The 22290-nt window shown below is 42.5% G+C and overlaps 1 long non-coding RNA gene across 2 annotated transcripts; it reads left to right on the top strand.

Moving 5' to 3' along the window:
• Positions 1-1762: 1762 nt before the first annotated feature.
• Positions 1763-19680, top strand: LOC143810062 (uncharacterized). 2 transcript variants are annotated; one of them, XR_013222634.1, is made up of 8 exons: positions 11107-11189; positions 13344-13449; positions 17448-17558; positions 17679-17748; positions 17886-17972; positions 18883-19007; positions 19292-19360; positions 19514-19680. It is a non-coding gene; the product is annotated as an uncharacterized LOC143810062 (long non-coding RNA). The 2 variants fall into 2 exon arrangements; XR_013222635.1 differs by lacking the exons at positions 11107-11189; positions 13344-13449 and adding an exon at positions 1763-2215 and having other exon boundaries at positions 17679-17972.
• Positions 19681-22290: the final 2610 nt, after the last annotated feature.

The raw sequence follows: 22290 nt of genomic DNA, 5'->3' as shown, positions 1-22290 counted from the left end.
AGCCAATGGTGTAGAATCAATTCCCTTCAGAGGAATAGGAACTTCCAGAGGCTCTAGACTAAAACCGCAGCGTTTAGCAAATGACCAATCCATAAGACTCAGGGCAGCGCCTGAATCCACATAGGCATCGACGGAAATGGAAGACAGTGAAAAAATCAGAGTCACAGACAAAATGAACTTAGACTGCAGAGTATCAATGGCAAAAGATTTATCAACCCTTTTTGTGCGTTTAGAGCATGCTGATATAACATGAGCTGAATCACCACAATAAAAACACAAACCATTTTTCCGCCTATAATTTTGCCGTTCACTTCTGGACTGAATTCTATCACATTGCATAGTCTCAGGTGCCTGTTCAGAAGACACCGCCAACTGGTGCACGGGTTTGCGCTCCCGTAAACGCCGATCAATCTGAATGGCCATAGCCATAGACTCATTCAGACCTGTAGGCGCAGGGAACCCCACCATAATATCCTTAATGGCCTCAGAAAGACCATTTCTGAAGTTTGCAGCCAGGGCGCACTCATTCCACTGAGTAAGCACCGACCATTTCCGAAATTTCTGACAATATATTTCCGCTTCATCATGCCCCTGAGAGAGGGCTAATAAAGCCTTTTCAGCCTGAATCTCTAGGTTAGGTTCCTCATAGAGCAATCCCAATGCCAGAAAAAACGCATCCACACTGAGCAATGCAGGATCCCCTGGTGCCAATGCAAATGCCCAATTCTGAGGGTCGCCCCGTAGGAACGATATAACAATCTTGACCTGTTGAGCAGGGTCTCCAGAGGAGCGAGATTTCAAAGAGAGAAACAATTTACAATTGTTCCTGAAATTCAGGAAGGTAGATCTATCTCCAGAAAAAAACTCTGGAATAGGAATTCTAGGTTCAGACATGGGAGTGTGAACCACGAAATCCTGTATGTTTTGAACCTTTGCTGCGAGATTACTCAGGCTGGAAGCCAAACTCTGGACATCCATGATAAACAGCTAAGATCAGAGCCATTCAAGGGTTAAGAGGAGGTAAGAAGCAGCTAGACAGCAATTAAGGGCTAGGCAGCAAAACTCTGAAGGGAAAAAAAAAAAAAATTTCCCTGAACACTTCTTTTTCTCCTGCTTCAGCCCAAACAATTAACACTTTGTGGGCCGGCTATACTGTCATGAATCCCCAATGGCGAGGGATAGCACAGGACAAGCGAAGTATAACAAATATCGGACGAGCTCTAGGGTGATGGAACCTGGGCTGACCGCTGCCCTACGCCTGACAAACGCAACTAGAGATAGCCAGGGAGCGTGCCTACGTTGGTTCTAGACGCCACGCACCAGCCTAAGAGCTAACTAGTACTGCAGAGAAAACAAAGACCTCACTTGCCTCCAGAGGAATTAACCCCAAAGGTATAGTTGCCCCCCACATGTATTGACGGTGAAATGAGAGGAAGGCACACACATAGAGATGATGTATATAGCTTTAGCAAATAGAGGCCCGCTGAAAACTAGAAAGCAGAATGATACAAAAGGGGACTGAGCGGTCAGCAAAAAACCCTAATCAAAAATACCATCCTGAGATTACAAGAACCCATGTGCCAACTCATGGCACATGGGGAGAACCTCAGTCCACTAGAGCAACCAGCTAGCATAGAGACATTCTAAGCAAGCTGGACCAAAAACCAAACAACTGAAAATCAGCACTTAGCTTATCCTGAAAGATCTGGGAGCAGGTAGGCAGGAACCAAACAGAGCACATCTGAACACATTGATAGCCGGTGTTCTGAAAATTGTCGGCATGTCGTAGATAGTAGGGATGGGCGAGGCTACGGAGTCACGTGCCGCAAACTGACCAATCACGGCCAAGCAACAGCTGAAGATGCAGGGTGGAGAGAAGAGGAGCTCTGGGCGGGGCTCTGGGCGGCAACATGCCTGAAAATTTCAGGGACGGGCGTGATTATGGCACCTGGGGGCCTGGTTAAAACCACAATAGTGAGGGAGGGGGCGTGACAAAGGGAGGGGGGCGTTACTATGCTCAGAAATTTCAGGGCGTCTTCATTTCTGCAAAGGGGGGTGATTAAAGCAGCGGGGAGTGACTACATGCCGAGAAGGGGAGTGTATACATGCCCAGGAAGGAAGGTCAGTCCTGAACGTGCATTCATTGAACACTCAGGACAGATAGCCGAGACAGATAGCCGAGAGGAGGAAAGCAGTTATGGAGGACGCTACGGCGGTGAGTGCGATTATCGTGCCGTGTGGATGAGCCCCTATCTCTTTGCGCTGTGTGAACACGCGATCATCGCTCCATCTGAATGAGCCCCTATCTTATCTCTCTCTGTGAATGTGCCCCTATGGCAGTGACTGTGATCATAGCTCCATGTGAACTGGTTTATGGGGGAGAATTTATTCTGCGCAATAAATGTTATGTGGGCTATTAATGGTGGTCTGCACGTGCGCATTTCTATTTATGGGGTACTATGGGGTGTCTTAGGGTGCAGGTGCTATTCCAGGAGCTTAAAGGGTGTCGTTATTGTATTATTAACACTGATTGCAGGTAGCTGAGAGGGGGGCGGAGAAAGGGGGAGAGGTGGGTGTGTTTTCCCAGATCTTCCTGGATCTGTCTGGAAAGATCATAACTTTATTCCTTCCTGTCCATTCCTTTTGCAGAGCGCAGAGAGATAGGACCCTACAGAGAGCCCAGAGCTTGTACTGTATAGTGACCAGAGACTCTTGAGATAAAGGTGGGTGTTTATGTGCAATACATGCTACTTATGGGGGGGCTGCATGTGCGCATTTCTGCTTATGGGGTACTATGGGGTGTCTTAGGGTGCAGGTGCTATTACAGGATTTTAAAGGGTGTCGTTATTGTATTATTAACACTGATTGCAGATAGCTGAGAGGGGGGCGGAGAAAGGGGGAGAGGTGGGTGTGTTTTCCCAGATCTTCCTGGATCTTTCTGGAAAGATCAGAACTTCGGAGAAAGGGGAGAGGTGGGTGTGTTTTCCCAGATCTTCCTGGATCTGTCTGGAAAGATCATAACTGCGGAGAAAGGGGGAGAGGTGGGTGTGTTTTCCCAGATCTTCCTGGATCTTTCTGGAAAGATCAGAACTTTATTGATGTCTGTCGACCCCCTGATACATCAATACACCTCTGGACAAATCAATACACACCTCAACACTTCCCTACATCCACCAACACATCAATACACTTTGCCCGGAGCAGGATCGGTCAGTATTTCACTCTCACGGCCAAGAGAACGCTCAGTGTAAAGTAGGTCTAATGTCATTTACACCAAAAAGTGTTAAAACTGTGTTTCTTTTAGACGGCTGGTGTTAGTCTGCTTCTGTTCTTTGTGCAGTGGATGCCCTATGTATGAGACCTGCAATATTCCTCTATGGCCCCATCACCATTCTGTCATGTGCTGGATTTTACTAAATTGTTGTATAGTCAGGTCACTAAGTATTTACACAAATTTTTATTGTGGTTAAACCTGTGTCTCAAAACCTAAACATTAAATTTTTTTTATAAAGGGCTCGTATAAGGTATCTCATTATAATAATTACATATCGACTTATAGGCATCAGTCTGCGCGTATATTACAACATATATGAAGTCACTTCTTAATGTAGCCTTTTGGATGTATGTGACATATATTATGTTTTCCAGATGCGATGCAAGTACAGAAAATATTTGAGTTTTTATACTCCACACTGTGAAGTTATTAACTCATAACATTTATTTGTATAAGTATTGTTGTGTTAGTAATACATCCTTTTGTTTATATTACCCTTTAAATTTTTTGTTTTTTCAACACCTTGTTTTTAGTCATGTGGGAGAAATATACTAGCATGTTTAACTTCCTCTTCACGGGACACTTTCCTGATCATTACACATCAAAACAGCGATATCAACTAAAAAAGCATGCAGACAATTTTACAATAAGGGGTAAGTATCCGAAATCTGTCTGATCTTGTTGGCTTTATATATTTACATGTGGAGTTAACCTTTTTTATAATTTTTTTTACAGATGGTCAGCTGTTCTTCAGTCATCGTTTGGTGGTTAAAACTCCAGAGCAGGCACGGAAGATCTTCGAACAATTCCATTTGTCTCCACTGGGAGGACATGGTGGATTTGTTAAAACTCTATCTGCAATATCTATAAGGTTTTTTTGGAAAGGAATGTCTGTCGATATTCAACAATGGGTAAATATTTATTGTAAAAATAATTGGTTTGTTTCTACAAATTTATCACAGATTGATATACCACCAGTAGCAGGACAAGTATAATGGCCACTTCACAAGAGTGTTTTGGTTTGTGCAGTAGTATTAACCCATTTAATTCAATGGCCCTCTGTTAATGAGCGCTTCCCTGCTATGTTTTTAAATAAAACATAGCAAGCAATGTTTCTCTGCGTTTTTACCCAAGACCATGCCAATACTGGTTAATGTCCCTTTGGTAACGCAAAAGAACAACTGTGTCTTTTTTTTAACGTTATTCATAGAAAGCACCACCCACACATAAGGCTACATTCACATGGACATGAGTGAGATTGGGTAATTAGGACCCTAAAAATCATCACATATGGCCCCCAAAACCTTCAAGATTCCTAACACATGCGTAGCAATGAATAGCTTTTAAATACATCAATCATACACTGACTTTTTAAGGGTCTGTCCACATGGCCGTTATTTTAAGTGTGTTATTTTGTTTTTCGCGCATAATGCTAGAATTTCCTGCAAAACAGCCAAAAATAGTCAAACACAATGCAAGTCAACAGGAGTGTTCCCATTGCCTTGCAATCAAATGCATTGCGTTCAATGTACATGCAAAATCACGGATATTCTAACGCAATCCAAGCTCTGCGTTGCGTCACAAAAACATCTGCGCACAATGCTAAATTTGGTGAGGTTTCGTGTTTTGGTGGCCAGATATGCGGCTGTTTTCATATACTGACACGCGCGACAACCCCCTCTGCCGTAGTTCCTCTTTAGCCGGAAGTGTCTGTGTGTTCGTTCTGTGCATGTGCGCGCATGACGTAGCGTCCAATGGCGTCATGCATGCGCACTTATACCCGTGGTCGCGGCGGTGAGTTCACAACACCGATTTTCATTTTTATGTTGGAACATAAAAACGATAGTCTCTACTAGTTTTATGCCTTTTAAGGCACACAGAAGTCAAAAAAGTAGACAAAAATTTATGTATTAATATCTGGCGATGCGTTATGCATCCGGCAGATAACGTGTGGTAATTCATGCAGATTCAAAGGACCAGATTCTGCATAAATTTCACCGCCTGTCTGAACGTGGCCTCTAGAAAGTGATCTTATTCATGTTTTCTCATATAAAATCAGGAATTACAGCAGCATGCTGTGTGACAACGCTTCTTAAAAATGCTGCGTTTTCACACAGTCCTAGTGTGAACGGTGCCTAACTCTCGCAATCGTCAACCTTTCAAAAATCCTTCCTAGTAGACTTGAAGGTTGCATTTGTGAACAAGACAGTTGCTGATGCATTTTTTCAGACGACATTTAAATAAAGTGTTAAATTAAAAAGTATTCACCTTTGTGTAAAGTTCCAAAAATATTAAAATAATTATCTACAGATTAAAGAGTGTGACGTCTGTCAAAAGGTTGGAAGGCCCTTAATCGCTCCACAATCCTTGGATTGTATAAAGGTAAAAAATTTGGTGGATATTAGTTTATTAATATGTCAAAACTATGTCATATTAATTTCCTTCTTTTGAAATTAGGTTTCCTCGGTTTGGGAGCTGGTGGGAATTGACCTTACTGGTCCTTTTCCACAAACCAAAGATGGCTTTCAGTACATACTGACTGCTACGGATTACTTCTCTAAGTGGGTGGAGGCTTTTCCGTTAAAAACAAAATCTGCAGCAGAGGTGGGGCGCCATCTTTGTTCTATGATTTATCGCCACGGCTGCCCCAAAAGGATACTTTCGGATCAGGGCAGAGAATTTGTAAACACAGTGAGTACAATTTACTTGTCCATGTATTTTGTTTTTACATTTTGTTTTTATATATAATTGATTGTATACATAATAGTATTGCCATTGTGGTGTGGTATCACATTCTAAACTTTGATTTACAAGCTCAACCAGCGCATGTGCGAAATGTTACAAATAGAGAGGAGCGTTACTGCTGCGTACCACCCACAGACGAATGGTTTAGATGAAAAAACAAACCACACAATAAAGCGGTAAGTTCAAAATTTTATACAGTGTATACTACATTCATGCGTATGTGTTTTGATTAGCTGACGAATTGTAGAATATAGAGTTCTTTCATGAAAATTATTTGTAGATGAAAGCGATGCTCATGAACAAAAATGTTTTATTCCAAACCATATTCACTGCTTCCATTACAGTCTCTACTGCATCTGCTGACTATAGGCACTTTACTCGATCATCTGATGTGTTTTTTATTTATTAATTTTTTTTTTTTTTAGAGCACTTGCTAAATTGGTCAACGAAAAACAAGACGATTGGGACGTGTATTTGGACGCCACTCTTTTTTCCATTCGATCGAAGATGCAAACTACCACAAAATACTCCCCATTTCGATTAATGTATGGTAGAGAGGCTGTCTTCCCTGTTGAAGTTCCTGTGGAACTGCCAGTGAGTTTTTTTGTTTTTAGTATTTTGTTTAGAATTTAGTTTGTTTATGTTTTCCTAAACAAAAAATTTAAAAATGTCAATTTTTTTAGGCACTTTCTAAACCTTTTTTCAAAAGCTTTGCAAAATTTTAATTTCCACAGCTTTCCACTATCATCCTGCCTAAAGCAGAGGAATACACGTCGTTGCTGAAGGAAACTTTGATGGCTAAAGACAGAGAGACCGTGGCCCAAAATATTGCCATCAGCCAGCAGAAACAGAGGAAGAAACATGATGTCAAAGTCATGAAGCAATACAAGGGTGTTACATACAGCATTGGGGATGAGGTCCTGCTTCTTAATTCCAGAAAACGTGGAAGAAAAGGAGGAAGGTTGGAACCCGACTTTAGTGGGCCCTACATAATCCAGAAGAAGCACGGAAAAGTGTTGAAATTGGCCAATTCAACAGGCATGCCTCTGAAACAGAATGTCAACCAGGACCAAATAAAGCCATATCTTAGGAAAACATTTCCAGAAAATGAGGAGGGACGTGCAATCAAGACTTCGGATGACATCACCAAAAGTCCATCCATTGTGCCTACTAATATTCTAGCTCTTAACACTACTTCTCAACTTGTGGTAAGTATTAACCCCCCCCCCCACCCCCAAAATAAAATTTCCTATATAGCACATGTATCAATAATAAAAAATGTTGTGTTAGTTCTTACAATGTAACATTTGTCTTTACAGTTTTAATTCCATTTATTAATAAAAATTACTTTTTATTAATTTGTTATAGCCAACATCTTTAAATGTCAAGGAAACTTTACAAGAACAAGGTAGCATTTAATTTGTATCATGTTTGCAAGCAGACCACGTTGGTCTGCTTGTTAGTTAAATAAATATTTCGTCAGTGCCCTGTTGGCCCATCGTTTTTCAAGTTGTTGGCCCTGTTGGCCTTTTTATTTAATTTTAGCCATCTTTGTTTGGATAGGAGGTAGGGTGTAAGCAAACATTTCTTATTAAAGAAAGGGTCTATTATATATAAATATATATATATATATATATATATATATATATATATATATATATATATATATATATCAACAAAAAGTAAGATAGTTCCAGGTTTAGCTATCAATTTATCCGATCATTAAACTGAATCATACCCTAATTTTTTTTTTTATTACAAAAAACAAAATTTTAATTATTACCTAAATTATTTAAGTAATAGATTTAAAGGGTTGCCTATTTACACAACTCCAAGAAGTAAAATTAAGCAGTTATCAGACAATTACAAGAAAAAAAAAAAAAAACTCCCGAATTGTGGATGAAGCTTGCTTCTCAGATAATAAATAACAAACATGTTACAAAAAAAGATGTTGTAAAGGGTATCAGACCTTTATTTTTTAAGAGTCCGGATAAAATGGCCCTCAGAAATACTCACCGTGGCCCCGATTCCTGCAACGTTCCGAGGACACGTTCTCCTGCTGCTTCCATGTACTGGCGCGTGTTGTTAGCGTTGAGCGCCCCACCATTAAAATTAATAGGGCGCGCTCCTGCTTGCCTGCGAATCCATCTATTGAATGGTCGGATTTGCAGGCGAGCGGGGGCGCTCCACATTCACTTCAATGGAGGCGCACTCACCGCTCACAACATGCGTCGGTAACCGAAAAGCTGCCAACAGCAGGAAAACACGGCCTCGGAGCGGCGCGAGTCCAGGGCCAAGGATGAGTATTCCTGTGGCCCTGTGTATCATTACTTTTAACCAAAAAAACAAAATCAATGGGACGGAGCACATGGGTGGAAGGTGAGTAGCAACTAGATCTCGAACCTCGGACGTGTGTCCCTATAGCACCTTATGGTTTAACTCCAGTCACATTGCCTTATGGCTGTGGCCACATAAGTACGCTATAGTTAACGGCACGTGCTTAATTTTCACATAGGTTTATGTGTTCACGAGAGCCCACAACTGTAGATCTAACTGCGGCCACTGAAGCCCATGTGGAAGCAAAATAACAACACTTGATTGTAACTGCTGTTATTTCCTATTTTTTCTATGGCCCACAGTCGAAACAATTTGGACTTCATTTGATGATCAGGCATTGTTAGGAGCGGTAGGATCATATAACTTGTATGTCTCCTCGTTTCATTCTCTACATGGGACTTCCTGGATTTGTGACGAGGTAAGACAGTACAGTTTTGCACTATTGCTTTGTATTTTTAGTTGATTTTACATTTCAGTTATGTGTTAGGAAATATATGTATATTTTTGATTCATTAATCAAAAAAAAAATTTCCCTATGTTAAGGTCATTGATGCATACCTCCACCACCTCAAGACAGAACATCAGGAAAGTTTCACTTACATTTTTGTTCCAAATTAAACAATATATTTAAAATTTACTACTGCTGAATAATTGTGTAAAATTCATATAATTTCAGGACTCAATATATTCGATGTCCTGCGTCACAGCAACAGAATTATTCTATGGACAACGCCGCGGTCTTTATAAGGTTAACGATTTAGCAATAATTATTTTATTTTACACTACCCTTTATACAGTCATATTATTAAATAATTTTTTCTACCATTTGAGATGCCGACCCCATGTGAAGACATATGGCTATGCCCCTTCAATGTTGGAGCACACTGGGTTTTAGTGGTATGTACCACCATAGTTCTGTGTTTTATTTATATATAAAAAATTTTTGTGTCCTTTTGTTATTTTCAACATTGTTATGGTGGCACAATGACCACTGCGATATCGACAGCTTTGTGCTGTTTATTTTTCAGAACTATTACAGCTTACTGCTGCGTAGCATTTGTGTTGTGCCACCACAAACACAATCCAGGGTCCAGGAGTCGCCTTTCTAATTTTTAGAAAAAAAAAAGGCCTTTACTCAAGGGGCAGGTTAGGAGTAGAGATGAGCTGATCGAACATGTTTGATTTCCAAACATTTAGATCGCACATTGTTCTAAATGTTCGGTTCAAGCATGTTCGAGAATTCTATTGGTGTAGAATCGAACATCCGAACAATGTTCGGATGTCCGATTACATCATGGCCGCTGGCAAGGGAATGTGCACTTTTTTTTTTTTAAAGTTCACATACCCTCGCTGTGTCATACTCACCTCCGCCCTGGATCATGCGCCGATCTGAGGCCTCCTTCTCCCGCTGCCGCCGTTACCTCCGGGTATCGGCGGGAGCTGGGAGACGTGACCACGCCTCCATGCGGGCCAGATTGGCTGTGCGTGATCGCATCATCGCGCATGCGCGATCACGTTTGCGATCGTGTCATTGTGTTTGTGATCGATCACACTGCGCATGCGCGAGTGTTCGATTTCTGTTCGATTGCGGAATGGAACAGAAATAGATCCGAATCCGAAAAATAAATGTTCAGCTTGAAGTTCTTATCGCACCAAACATTTTTATGTTCGCTCATCTCTAGTGAGGAGCTGTACTGATGTAGCCACTCCTGGGAATGCTTGTAGGCCTAACAGAGACGTCATATGACTCAGTTGTCTGACGTGTCACATGAGGACTTTTTGATTACTGTTTACCAGACGTGCACAATACAATGCAGCATAGGGCAGTGTAGTTACATAAATATTTATCAATATTTATTTTCTGTTTAAAATAACACCTAATTATTTGTTTAGTATTGAATGGCTCCTTCAGTTGTGCGTATGAGTCCCATTTGAAAGATAGCTGCAGCCCTATGCCACGACTGGTAAGGGTATTGCTCCTACTGATTTCATATGATTTAGGTTTTACTGCGTTTGCCGCTGTGTATGGGTATGTGTCCACGGTCAGGTTACGCTGCGGGATTGACGCTGCAGCGTCAATCCCGCAGCGTCCAGATGTTCCAGCATAGTGGAGGGGATTTGTTGAAATCCCGTGTCCACTATGCGTGGAAACCCGCACGCGGAGGCCCCGCGATTCTGGACATGCTGCTCGTCTTTTCAGATCGCAGCATGTCGGTATACCTTGCGGGGACGCTGCGTCCCCGCAAGGTATATCACAGGGCCCTATGGCGTGGGGTGCGCTGATCCCGGATGTGTACTGTACACATCCGGGATCAGCGCGTCCCAGAAAGGGGGCGGGGCTTATCACCGAGCGGCTTCGCCGCTGAGGCGATACCGCCGCGCCTCCGGACCGTGGACACATACCCTATAACGCCTGCATATGCAGGCCACAGTGGTAATCAAACATGTTCCACTATCATGGTGTAATTGTCAAGCTTATAATTAGGGGTTAGGGTGGACCGAAAAAACAAAAGGTGGTTCAAAACCTCAGACTACCAGTCAGCGAATGTCGGCACAACTCCTTAAATGAAATGTTATTACTACCTCTGAAGTCTGGGCTTTAACACAGCGTTCACAAGCATTTTTACACACTGTCATTTTCTGCATAATCACCTTTTTAAGTATTAATCAATTACTACACAGACTACGTCTACAGTATTGCTGTGTATAACATCCTTTTTTTTTTTTTTTAAATATTAATGAAGATAATTCTAAAATCACAGAAGGTTTTGCTATTTATTGACCCAATGGGGAACGAAAAAAATTATGTAGCAACAGTGATTCAAAATTGGAGGTAAGTACAGTTTTCAGTCGCACAACTATCATTGCCCGATTACAGGTGATCTTAATACAAATCTTTTATCTTCCTTACCACAGTACTCATGCAAATTATCTTTCCCCGTATATTTGCTGGTGCGCTAATGTGAAGATACAGCCTAACACTCCTCCAAATGATGGCATCGCGTGGCTGTCTGCAAGACAAATACCCACTAATCGATATGTGTCATGCTACAGCTCTGCACCAGCACAATTCTGATTCCGTTCTATAATGCACAATTTTTTAAAAAACAGCCCGAGAACGCACCTCAATTGCTGTCTATGGGAACGCACGAACGTAGATTTTCATTGCACCGCCGTCATCAGCAGGCTGTTTTTCTTCATATGTGCACCATTAAACAGTCGTTGACCAGGCTTCTGGATAATTGTGGGTAGAGCAGAGGAAAGGGAATAAATTTTAAATACAAAAACACTATTTTAATGTTTATGAATAGGTGCTGATTAAAACAAACTGTTTTAATTGATCACCCGTTGAAGCTTATTGAAATTAGTTGGGCCTTTTTCTAAAATATAAACGCATTAACTACACATACACAGTTCACTTCATTATAATAAAGGGACACACAAAAATATGTGGTTATTAAATTTTTTTTAATAAAATGTAGAACATTGCAATAACATTGTCATTGCGATGAAAGGGAGCAGAAAAAGTAAGGCTAAGTTCATAGTGGAACATTGACCACCAAAATGGACATATCAGTAATTGGTGCCGCATTCCCGGGTCAAAGTGCAGTGCGGTATCCTGCCATAGGCACCTAAGGGTTCTAGTTGTTTCCGATAGTGCAATTGGAAATTTCTCAGGCACTATCAGGGCTACGGAAAACACAGGCAGCCTGTTCTAATTTTTTTCGGAAATTCTGCAGCAGGAACATTAACGTAGATGTAATGAAGTTGATAACCGTAGCCGTGCACATACATGTATTATGATTAGGTTCATGACTTCCGAGTTATTAACGCATCCTGAAATACACTTAAGTGAACAATCACAATTGTGCAAATAGTCACGGGGGTTAGTTGAATGTGACATGACTTAACATTTGCATTGCCAAGGTGCCTTTACGGATGCGGCTATTTAGTAGCAATGCTTGAAAAAATCAAGCATTAACACAGAATAAGTTTCGGGGAAAAATAAAAATTTAGTCAAGGGCCTTTTTCGGGGAAAAAACAATATGAATGTAGCCTAATACATAATTAAAGACATTTAAAAAAACTGTTGCCTTCCCTCCTCCACCAGCAAAAGTCACTTTAAATTTTCAAAAAATGACCTTTTAGTTATGCGGACAGCCATACAAAATGGGACTTTGCCCATAACAGTTGTTAATCATTGGTGTTGCAAATCAATTGACTACGCACCTCTTTTGCTTACTAATCCTTCAACAGCATCTTCAGATTGTGTTGGACCATTTGGCATTTCAGCATTCCCGTTGGAATGGTGCCTGTGGTTCTAAAAAGCTGCCTTTTTTAAGGTAGGCGTTCATTACATGATGAACCGCTGCAATGCTGCACATAAATTAATCCGTCTTAGACTGTTGTGAAAAGAGCCACACATAAATATTAAGCTTTTAAAATGTGGTCTTATAATACATTTTGTGGTGGTTGAAATCGAAGTTTTGGGCATAAAAGATATTCTATGTTAACTGACATTAAATGAGATGTGAACAAACTTTTGTTATAACATAAACCCACCCCCTCCGCTGCACTCACCCTCCCGCACTGTATTGCGCCGCTATCTGCCACTGCGACCAGTTGATTGAGACTCCCGCTGCATTTGAGTGCGCAAGCGCGCAGACAGATTTTTATATCCAGAGCGTGGCAACGCGCCCATTGATTTGAATGGATGCGTGGACCCGCTCAGCACTGTAACGTGAACCGTAGCGTGGGGGCGCATGTCAAAGCGGGAGGCTTTTGCTACTGGTATGAGCGCAGGAGAGCAACACGATACAGAGTGGGAGGGTAAATGCAGTGTTGGGGGTGCTTTTATGTAATTTCACAAAAACTATACACATGTCATCTGGTTAGGTAATTTTTATGTTGACACAACTAAATGCACTCATTTGCCTCAGAATGATTTTTAAAGTCCTTTTAAATTGAATGTGTTATATTATAATAGTTCTTTCATAATGTCACGGAATGAAGAGGCGAGAGAGTGGATGAAATTGTGCATGAAACACCGTAACCAGCAAGATACAAGTAGCTGTGGCGTTTTGGTAATGAAGGTAATTGCTTTCCTACATCTATTACCTGATTTATGTTTATGGCTGTTCCTCGTTGCTGAAATTAAAGAAAATTACATATGTGTCATAGTATTGGCAGTTGTGATCCTTGCAAAATAAATTAGTACCTCACACCAACCTCAAGCTTTTATTTAGCCTTTTTTTTTTATGTGTTTCAACAGCTTACACTTTCATTGTAGTAGAAATGCGTGTTGTTGCTGCCATGAGGGCTATCCACTAGCGGGGAGGGGGTGACCAGGCAATTGCCTAGGGCCACATGTGTCCATGGTGGCTGATTTCAGCCTCCGCCGATGGACATTACTATATATTAATAATCTATGCAGGTTTCAGGGCTGCCGCTTTCTTTCTACAGCGATGCAGCCGATCGTAGAGGTGGGCACTCCCGCCACTGTGCCCGCGTCGCCGTTCTCCTCACACCTCCTTCCTCTTGGCACACCACCTATTGGAAGGAGGTGGTATGCGCCTCATCAGAGTGGCAGCAGTTTCAGGGTTATGACGTGGAGCGGGCACTACACGTCACATGCGATTCCTTTAGCAGTACAACGTGCAGGGCTCCATGTCTCTGGACCGCTGTGAAGATCAATGTCACGGCGTAGGAGGAGTACAGAGGAGCAGTAATATCAAATTCGGTTAAGTATGAGGTGCTGCATAGTGGATGGCCCATACCTATGTTGCACTGTATAGGAGTCATACCTCTATGTGGCATTATATGGCACTAGACTGTATATTGGCCATACCTCTATGTGGCAATGAATATGGGGAAAAATATGGCAATGTAATGTATATGGGTCATACCTCTATGAGGCTCTGCATATGGGCCATACCTTTATGTATCACTTTATATATGGTGCACTCAATGGCACTGACTGTATATGAGCCAGTATAACTGCATAAGGGGCACTATATGGCACTATTACTGTATACTGTGCACTATAACTGTACCTGGTGTACTATGATGGTATATAGGGCAGTATAACTGTATAAGGGGCACTCTATGTGATACAAACTGTATGGGACACTATATGGCTAAATTTCTGTATATGGGGCTCTTTATGGCACTATAATTGTATATAAAGCATAACTATGCGGCAATTATTGTATATTAGGTTTAAATAAGTGCCACTATTATTGTATACTAGCTGTACTACCCGGCTTCGCCCGGGTTAATAACTGATGTTAGCAAAATAGAATGTGTTAACAAAAATGTGTTCTGCACACAAAAAACATAAAACAAATAGAAATGTAATTATTTAAAGGCAAAAACTAAGCCCCGTGTCCATATTCCCATCATACATCCTCCATCCCATAGTCCTGTGCCCATATACCCATCCCATAGTCCCGTGCCCATATACCCATCATACACATCCTCCATTCCATAGTCCCATTCTCATATACCCATCCTCCATCCCATAGTCCCGTGCCCATATACCCATCACACATCCTCCATCCCATAGTTCCGTGACCATATACTCATTATGACATCTTCACCATGGCAACCATTCTGACAACATCGTAACCATGGCAACCTATATTAAATAACCGCCAACATTACAACCTATTATGACATTATTGTCACCACTGCAACCTATTATGACATCGTCGCCGTGGCCACCATTATGACATTTCCGTTGATACACACACACTTTTCCTTTCACAGTAACTGTTAGTTATAGCACCTCACTTCTCTCTTTTTCCCGGTCACATCTCTCATTTTCCCCCTCACGTCTCTCATTTTTCCCTCACTCCTCTCATTTTCCCCCTCACACCTCATTTTCCCCCTCACACCTCTCATTTTCTCCCCTCACTTCTATCATTTCCCCCCTAACACCTGTTATTTTGACCTCACACCTGTCTTTTTCCAATCACTCCACTATTTTCCCCTCACTCCTCTCCTTTTGCACTCGCACCTCTTCACTTTCACCTCACACCTCTCATTTTCCCCTCAGTATATACCTGTATGTCATCTGCTCCTGTATATAGTATATACCTGTATGTCATATCCTCCTGTATATAGTATATACCTGTATGTCATGTCACCTGTATATAGTATATACCTGTATGCCATCTCCCCTCTATATAGTATATACGTGTATGCCCTCTCCCCTGTATATAGTATACACCTGTATGTCATCTCCCCTGTATATAGTATAAACCTGTATGCCATCTCCCCTGTATATAGTATATATGTGTATGTCATATTCCCTGTATAAAGTATATACCTGTATGCCATCTCCTCCTGGCTGTCAATTTGCCTCCAACAATTTCCCTTTCACTTTTTCCCCATTATGTAGATAGGGGCAAAATTGTTTCGTGAATTGGAACGCGCGGGGTTAAAATTTCGACTCACAACATAGCCTATGACGCTTCTGGCGGTCCAGATGTGTGACTGTGCCAAATTTTGTGGCTGTAGCTGCGACGGTGTAGATGCCAATCCCGGACATACACACATACATACACACATACACACACGCCCACATTCAGCTTTATATATTAGATGTTGCATAAATATGCGGCACTTTTACTATATTTGTAGGCTTAACTATGCAGGACTATTACTGTATATGGGGCAAAACTATCTGGCCCTATAATTGTATGTTTGGACATAACTATTTGGCACTATTACTATATGTATGTGAATAAATTTGCTGTACTGTTGCTGTATATGGTGCAAAAATGCTTATTACTATTTACTGTATGGGCTTAACTAGGCAGCACTATTTACTGTATATGGAGCTTAACTATGTGCACTATTACTGAATTTAGGGCATAACAATGCAGCAATATTACTGAATAGGACCATAATAATCCTGCACTATTACTGTATGGGGAATAACTTATGCGCTATTGCTGTGGTGCATAAATGCTGCACTATTAATTTATGTGGTATAAAAGCTGCGTTACTACTGTATGTGGCCTAACTGCCGCGCTATTACTGTATGTCGGCCTTAACGGGGCTGCATTACCTCTTTATGGTGGCACATTACTATTTTTTGGAGCCTAAGACAGGTTATTATTGTTTATTATCCTTCACTATTATTTTTGTTGTAAACGGTGGCGCATTACTATTTATAGCCTATAACCGTATGGCCATCATAACTACAATAATGCAGCCCATTACTGCCCACGATAAATGATAATTTGAAGGCCCATTATACCACGACAAATAATAATGAACCCCATTATAGCCGAACATAACTAATAATGCAGTCCATTAGGCCACCATAGCTAATAATGCAGGCCCATTATACACCCACCACCTAAACTAATAATGCATTCCGTTATACCCCCATAAATAATAATGCAGTCCATTATACCACCATAAGTAATAATGCAGCACATTATACAACTCATAACTAATAAAGCAGGTCAATTATGGGAGTCGTTTATTTTATCATATTTATCTATTATTACTGCTAAAATCTAGATTTATCTCTGTGGCTCCTTTCACACTTCCGTATTCTCGAAATGTATGTAAACATACTCCTAAACGCAAGCGTATTCGCCTACATTCCAAAAGAGTTGAGCCGATATTTTAACGCCGAAACGCTTCGCTACGTGTATCAACGTGTATGGTAAGTGTAGCGGTATACATATACGCACCTTGGTTAGCCGTCAAAAAGCAGGCATATGGTATTACAACCTGTTCCTAATCCAACGCGGATGCGCCTGCTGCAATTGCCACGTATGAGGAAATACGTTCTATATGCGGGGCAAGTTGACTCAACTATACTGTGTCAGTACTAAATTTCCAAACCTACGGCCCCACCTGTAATTATGCCCAGGGCCCAGCTTTGCATATAAAAAGGCCCTGTTTGTCTCATCATAAATAAATGTTGGAATATAGAAATTGATGACATCTACAAATGCAGAGGTCCTTGGCCAATAGATAGTGAGAAACTATCATAGAAAATGTTTTTTGGTTTCCTACAATTGTGAAATAAGGTTTACATGTACCATAACATGTGCAATTGTTTTTTTAGTTTGCAGAAGAATTTCTTCGGAAAAAACAAATTGATGGCGTGGACACAACTGGAAAAGCTGTAGAGGAAGCACGAATGGACATAGCGTGCTCCCTGATACAGTATCTAAAGGTATAACCCCACATTCTCAGAACATTATACTACCATTCTATTTTCTATGTCTCACAATTATTGTTATAACCATCAGTGACATGTATAATTAAAAATGTCTTTCCTTTTAAAATCCCTCAGGTTGGCGCCCCTTGAATAGGCAGTAGGGTCAGCATAGAGCCTGGATGGGAGAAGAGGAGACAATGATGACGTAAGGCCGGGCCCTGACTGGCTGGCGGCGGTCACGTGGCCCGCTTCCCTTTTAAGAAGGGGAGGAGGTGCCAGCGCCCTCACTTCGTTGCCGCCAGCCACTGAGTTGTACCTTGTTAAGTATGTCTGCTTTTTTAGATGCCTTGCTGGAGCAAGTCAGAAGGAGGATCGCTTAGGAGGGACCTGGATGGCTTCTCCCGGCGCTGGATGGAGCTCCTTCAGGTGGTGAGTATGGCGCTGCGGGAGGGAGGGCTGAGGCCTTCTTTCTGGCGTGACGGGGAGCGGTAATGGCACCGGCGCAGAGCGAAGCAGGAAGCAGCGCAGCGGCCGGTATGTGTGTGGCGCCGGTCCTTGGGGAGGGCGATCGATTGCTGGACGTGGATACGGCGGCAGCGGTGAGTGCCCCAGCGCTGGAAGCGGACTCGGCACATGTGCTGGGCCTGCATGATGTCCCCGGTAGGGCGGGCCTTGGCACACGTGCAGAGGCCGTGTCTGATAGTGCGGCAGTGGTGTCTGATCCCCGGTAAACACGTGCTGCTGAGAGGATGTCAGCGGATGACGGGGACGGCAGTTACAGTGGTGTATGTGCGCAGCAGGCCCTCGCCATCGGTTGGAGCGAGCAGATGGCATCGGCAGTTGATGGGGAGGCGGGGCCTGCAGCTGGTATGAAGACTGCTACGTGTGAATGGGAACGCATGGCTTTAGATGCGGCTGAGTTAAATGTGGTTTCGAAAAGGAGCTGCAGATCAGGGAGACCTGTGTCCATTTATTGCAGTACACTATAATACGCCATTTACCAAACTCTTCATTAAGAGTCACAGAACCGGCGCAGCACACCCATATCCGTAGCTTCAACCCTTAAACTTATATTGGGGTCCAAGCTGTGATCGAACTCTGTCTATGCGCTGGTCGGAGCTGTGGAAATGGCTGAGCTGGTCGTGCAATGCCATTCCTGTAAGTGGATGGGCTACGGCCGATGTGTCTGTAACTCTGAACACTTGACATATTCCCATCAGTGAGTGACATAAGAAAGTCCCTTCTATTTACCCCACATAACCAGAGCCATTTATTTTGCATGATCCCGATTGATAAACTTCTCCGTCTAGAAACTTCTGTTATAAATTTTTATTCTTAGCGATCCAGTATACTCCTCCCCAGTGGCCTCTGTCTGTCTTGTCTCCTTTGGTTTGACTGCTGTATTCGTCCATCGATCACCTTCTGCAAGCGCTGGAAGAAAATAACAGTCGGCTAAACCGAGAGGTAAGAGCCGCAGTCCCCGTCACACGTGTGTGGTGTTCGGAGGGCTTGGTATATGCTCCAATTATAGAACTTGTCCTCCATTAGGCGCTGCACATTCTGCCACCATACTTACCGGATGCCACAGTAGACCCCATTCTAAGTCTGTGCTGCCTGGTGCATTGCATATGGATGTTGCAATTAAAAAATTGCATTGACCTCGCATGACACTCGCTTATGTTTCTTTCTTTTTTTCTGTCCGGAAATCAAACTTTTTTTTTTTTTTTTTATCGCAAATGGGTATGAAGCCTAAGGATGAGAACCGGCAAAGCCAAAGCTTTTCCTCCACATGCGCCTGGACTCCCTGACCGTTTATGGTGAGAATTCACATCACATGACCGTCGTGACTAATGGTGATGTCATTCATGGTGACGTAATGCCACACTCAGAAACTGTGAGGGATTAGAGCCATGGCAGCCGGGCTCAGACCATGTGTGCACCATTAATGTCTTCCTCCATTTCCTTTACAGCTGCGGGAGAAGCTCAGTGACAAACTCAACTACTACTTTAAGAAGTTGGAAGACTCCACGTCGCATCTGCTCCGTTGGAGAAGCGAGAACCACTATGTGCTCCATGGTTTTCCCCTTTATATCTGTATTTAGTCATTTTTGTATAATAAAATTTTATATTTTCTATGTTTTTGCGATACTGAGTCGCTGGTTTCTCGGTAATGGGCCGTGTCCTCAGCGTTAGATAATTTACATCAAGTTTATAGCTTATATTAATTAAACCGCTTGCAGACTCCGCCCCTCCCATTAAGACCTTCCCACTTTTTAGAACTCTGTCATAAAGGTGGGCCCAGCTGGCAGAGCGTAAGTAATGGCTCTTTGTAGCTGCTTGCAAGCAGTGAATTGAAACATCCCCGTTCTTGCATTTTCACAACTGCCACGATATAAACACGAGCGGCTCCTGGTCCTCATGGGTCTCTTGTGTCCAGATGTCAACGGTACAGCCGACGATGTAGTGCTGATCTGCTGCAGCAGCGTTGGAGGCCCTGCCATGGTGGCCATGAGGTTTCATCCCTTAAACTGTTCTCTTTTTAAAGGGGTTGTCCATGACTGTGACATTGATGGTCTCTCATTAGAGTATGTCATCTGTGTGTGATCTGTGGGGGTGCGACACCAGCACCTCCGCCTTTTAAGTTGTTCGATGGAACTTGTCAGTCCCTGCGCTGCACAGCTCCGCCGACAGACGTGCTGTACCCGACCTTGGACACAGCCCCGGTGACGCCGCTGTGCTGTGGGTGTCGGTGACTGAGCAGCTCCGGCTGACACCAGGGAAGAGCTAACAGCCAAGATGGCGGGTGTAACCAGTGGTAAAGACAGGCTATCAATGTTAACCCCTTATTGACCAAGGCAATTTTTACATTTCTGACCACTGTCCCTTTATGAGGTTATGACTCTGGAACGCGTCAACGGATCTTGGCAATTCTGACGTTGTTTTGTCGTGACATATTCTACTTCATGATAGTGGTTAAATTTATTTGATATTACCTGCTTTTATTTGTGTAAAAAATGTAAATTTGACAAAAAATTTCGCAATTTCCCAACTTTGAATTTGTATTCCCTTAAATCACAGCGATATGTCACCCAAAATACTTAATAAGTAACATTTCCCACAAGTCTACTTTACATCAGAACAATTTTGGAAACAATTTTTTTGGTTGTTAGGGAGTTATAAGGGTTAAAATTGACCAGCAATTTCACATTTTTAAAACAAAATTTAAAAAACTATTTTGATTAGGTTCCACCTCACATTTAGGAGTCTATATAGCAAAAAATACCCAAAATTACACCATTCTAAAAACTGCACCCCTCAAGCTGATCAAAACCACATTCAAGAAGTTTTTTAACCCTTCAGGTGCTTCTTGAGAGCTAAAGCAATGTTGAAGGAAAATATGAAAATTTAACTTCTTAGTCATGGAAAAGATCTTTTAGCAACAATTTTTTTATTTTCCCAAAGGTAACAGGAGAAATTGGACTGCAAAAGTTGTTGTCCAATTTGTCCTGAGTACGCTGATACCCCATATGTTGGAAAAAACTGTTTGGGCACAAGTTGGGGCTCGAAAGGGAAGTACTGAAGTTTTGGAATGCAGACTTTGATGGAATCGTCTGCGAGGCGTCATGTTCCGTTTGCAGAAGAACCCCTGATGTGCCTTAACAGGGAAAAAACCCACAAGTGACAACATTTTGGAAAGTAGGCCCCCAAAGAACTTGTGTAGATGTGCCTCCTTTGGAATGAATCTGTTTCCTGTAAATTAGTAGTGCATGGAGGTGTGGTACCATTTAAAGCAATCCTTCATACACAGGCCAGGTTTTTTGGGGCAGGTGTCGCATTGATAGATGGTGTCCTTGCGTATTCCTCATTTGGAGCACACTTGGCTCCTTTTTTGCGGCTTTCATTTTCTTCCAGTTGGCGGGACCACCCCCGGAAAATACTGACCTGGTACAATACGTGTACCTTCAGTTCCAGAAGTACTGGGGCCCGCTTCTTCCCTCGTGCCAAACATCAAGGCCTTAACCACTACCTCCTGGAAACGAAGGTACGACGTATCGGTGTTGTGTGCACATCGTGACAGCAGGAAAGCGTTGAGCATTGCCATTTGTACAATGTGCACGGACAGCTTTTTGTACCATACCCTGGCCTTTCTCAAAGCACTGTACGGTTGGAGGAGTTAGGTGATCAGAGAGATCAACGCCCCCCATGTTTTTGTTGTACCCCAGTACACTGGTCGGTTGGCTGACCTCTGTAGAGGTACCCCTTACAGTGCTGAGGGCGCTGCCATCACCGTGTATGGTGGTCAATAGGACATCCCTTTTGTCCTTGTGCTTGACCACCAGCAGGTGGTCGCTACAATGGGCTTTGCTCTCACCTTTTGTGAGAGTCGGCCCAACTAGCGTCTTCGGGAGACCTTTCTGTTTTTTGCGGACAGTACTGCAGGCTGCGGTACCTCGCGCAGAGAGGGATTTGTAGAGTGGGATGCTGGTGTAAAAGTTATCGGTATAGAGGTGATAACCTTTATCCAGCAGTGGGTGCACCAAATCCCACACAATTTTCACACTCCCTCACAGGTTAGAAAGGACACTCAGGCGGTTCAATCCTGGTGTCCTTCCCTTCGTAAACTGTAAAGCTGTGGGTGTACCCTGAGGTACTCTCACACAGCTTGGACAGTTTGATTCCGTACCTGGCCCTTTTGCTGTGCAGGTATTGATGGAATTTGAGCAGCCCCTTAAAATGAATTAAGGAC

The sequence above is a fragment of the Ranitomeya variabilis genome, chromosome 2 (assembly GCF_051348905.1).
Source record: "Ranitomeya variabilis isolate aRanVar5 chromosome 2, aRanVar5.hap1, whole genome shotgun sequence".
In the NCBI taxonomy this organism is placed as follows: domain Eukaryota; kingdom Metazoa; phylum Chordata; class Amphibia; order Anura; family Dendrobatidae; genus Ranitomeya; species Ranitomeya variabilis.
This window is presented reverse-complemented; position numbering and strand designations above follow the sequence as displayed.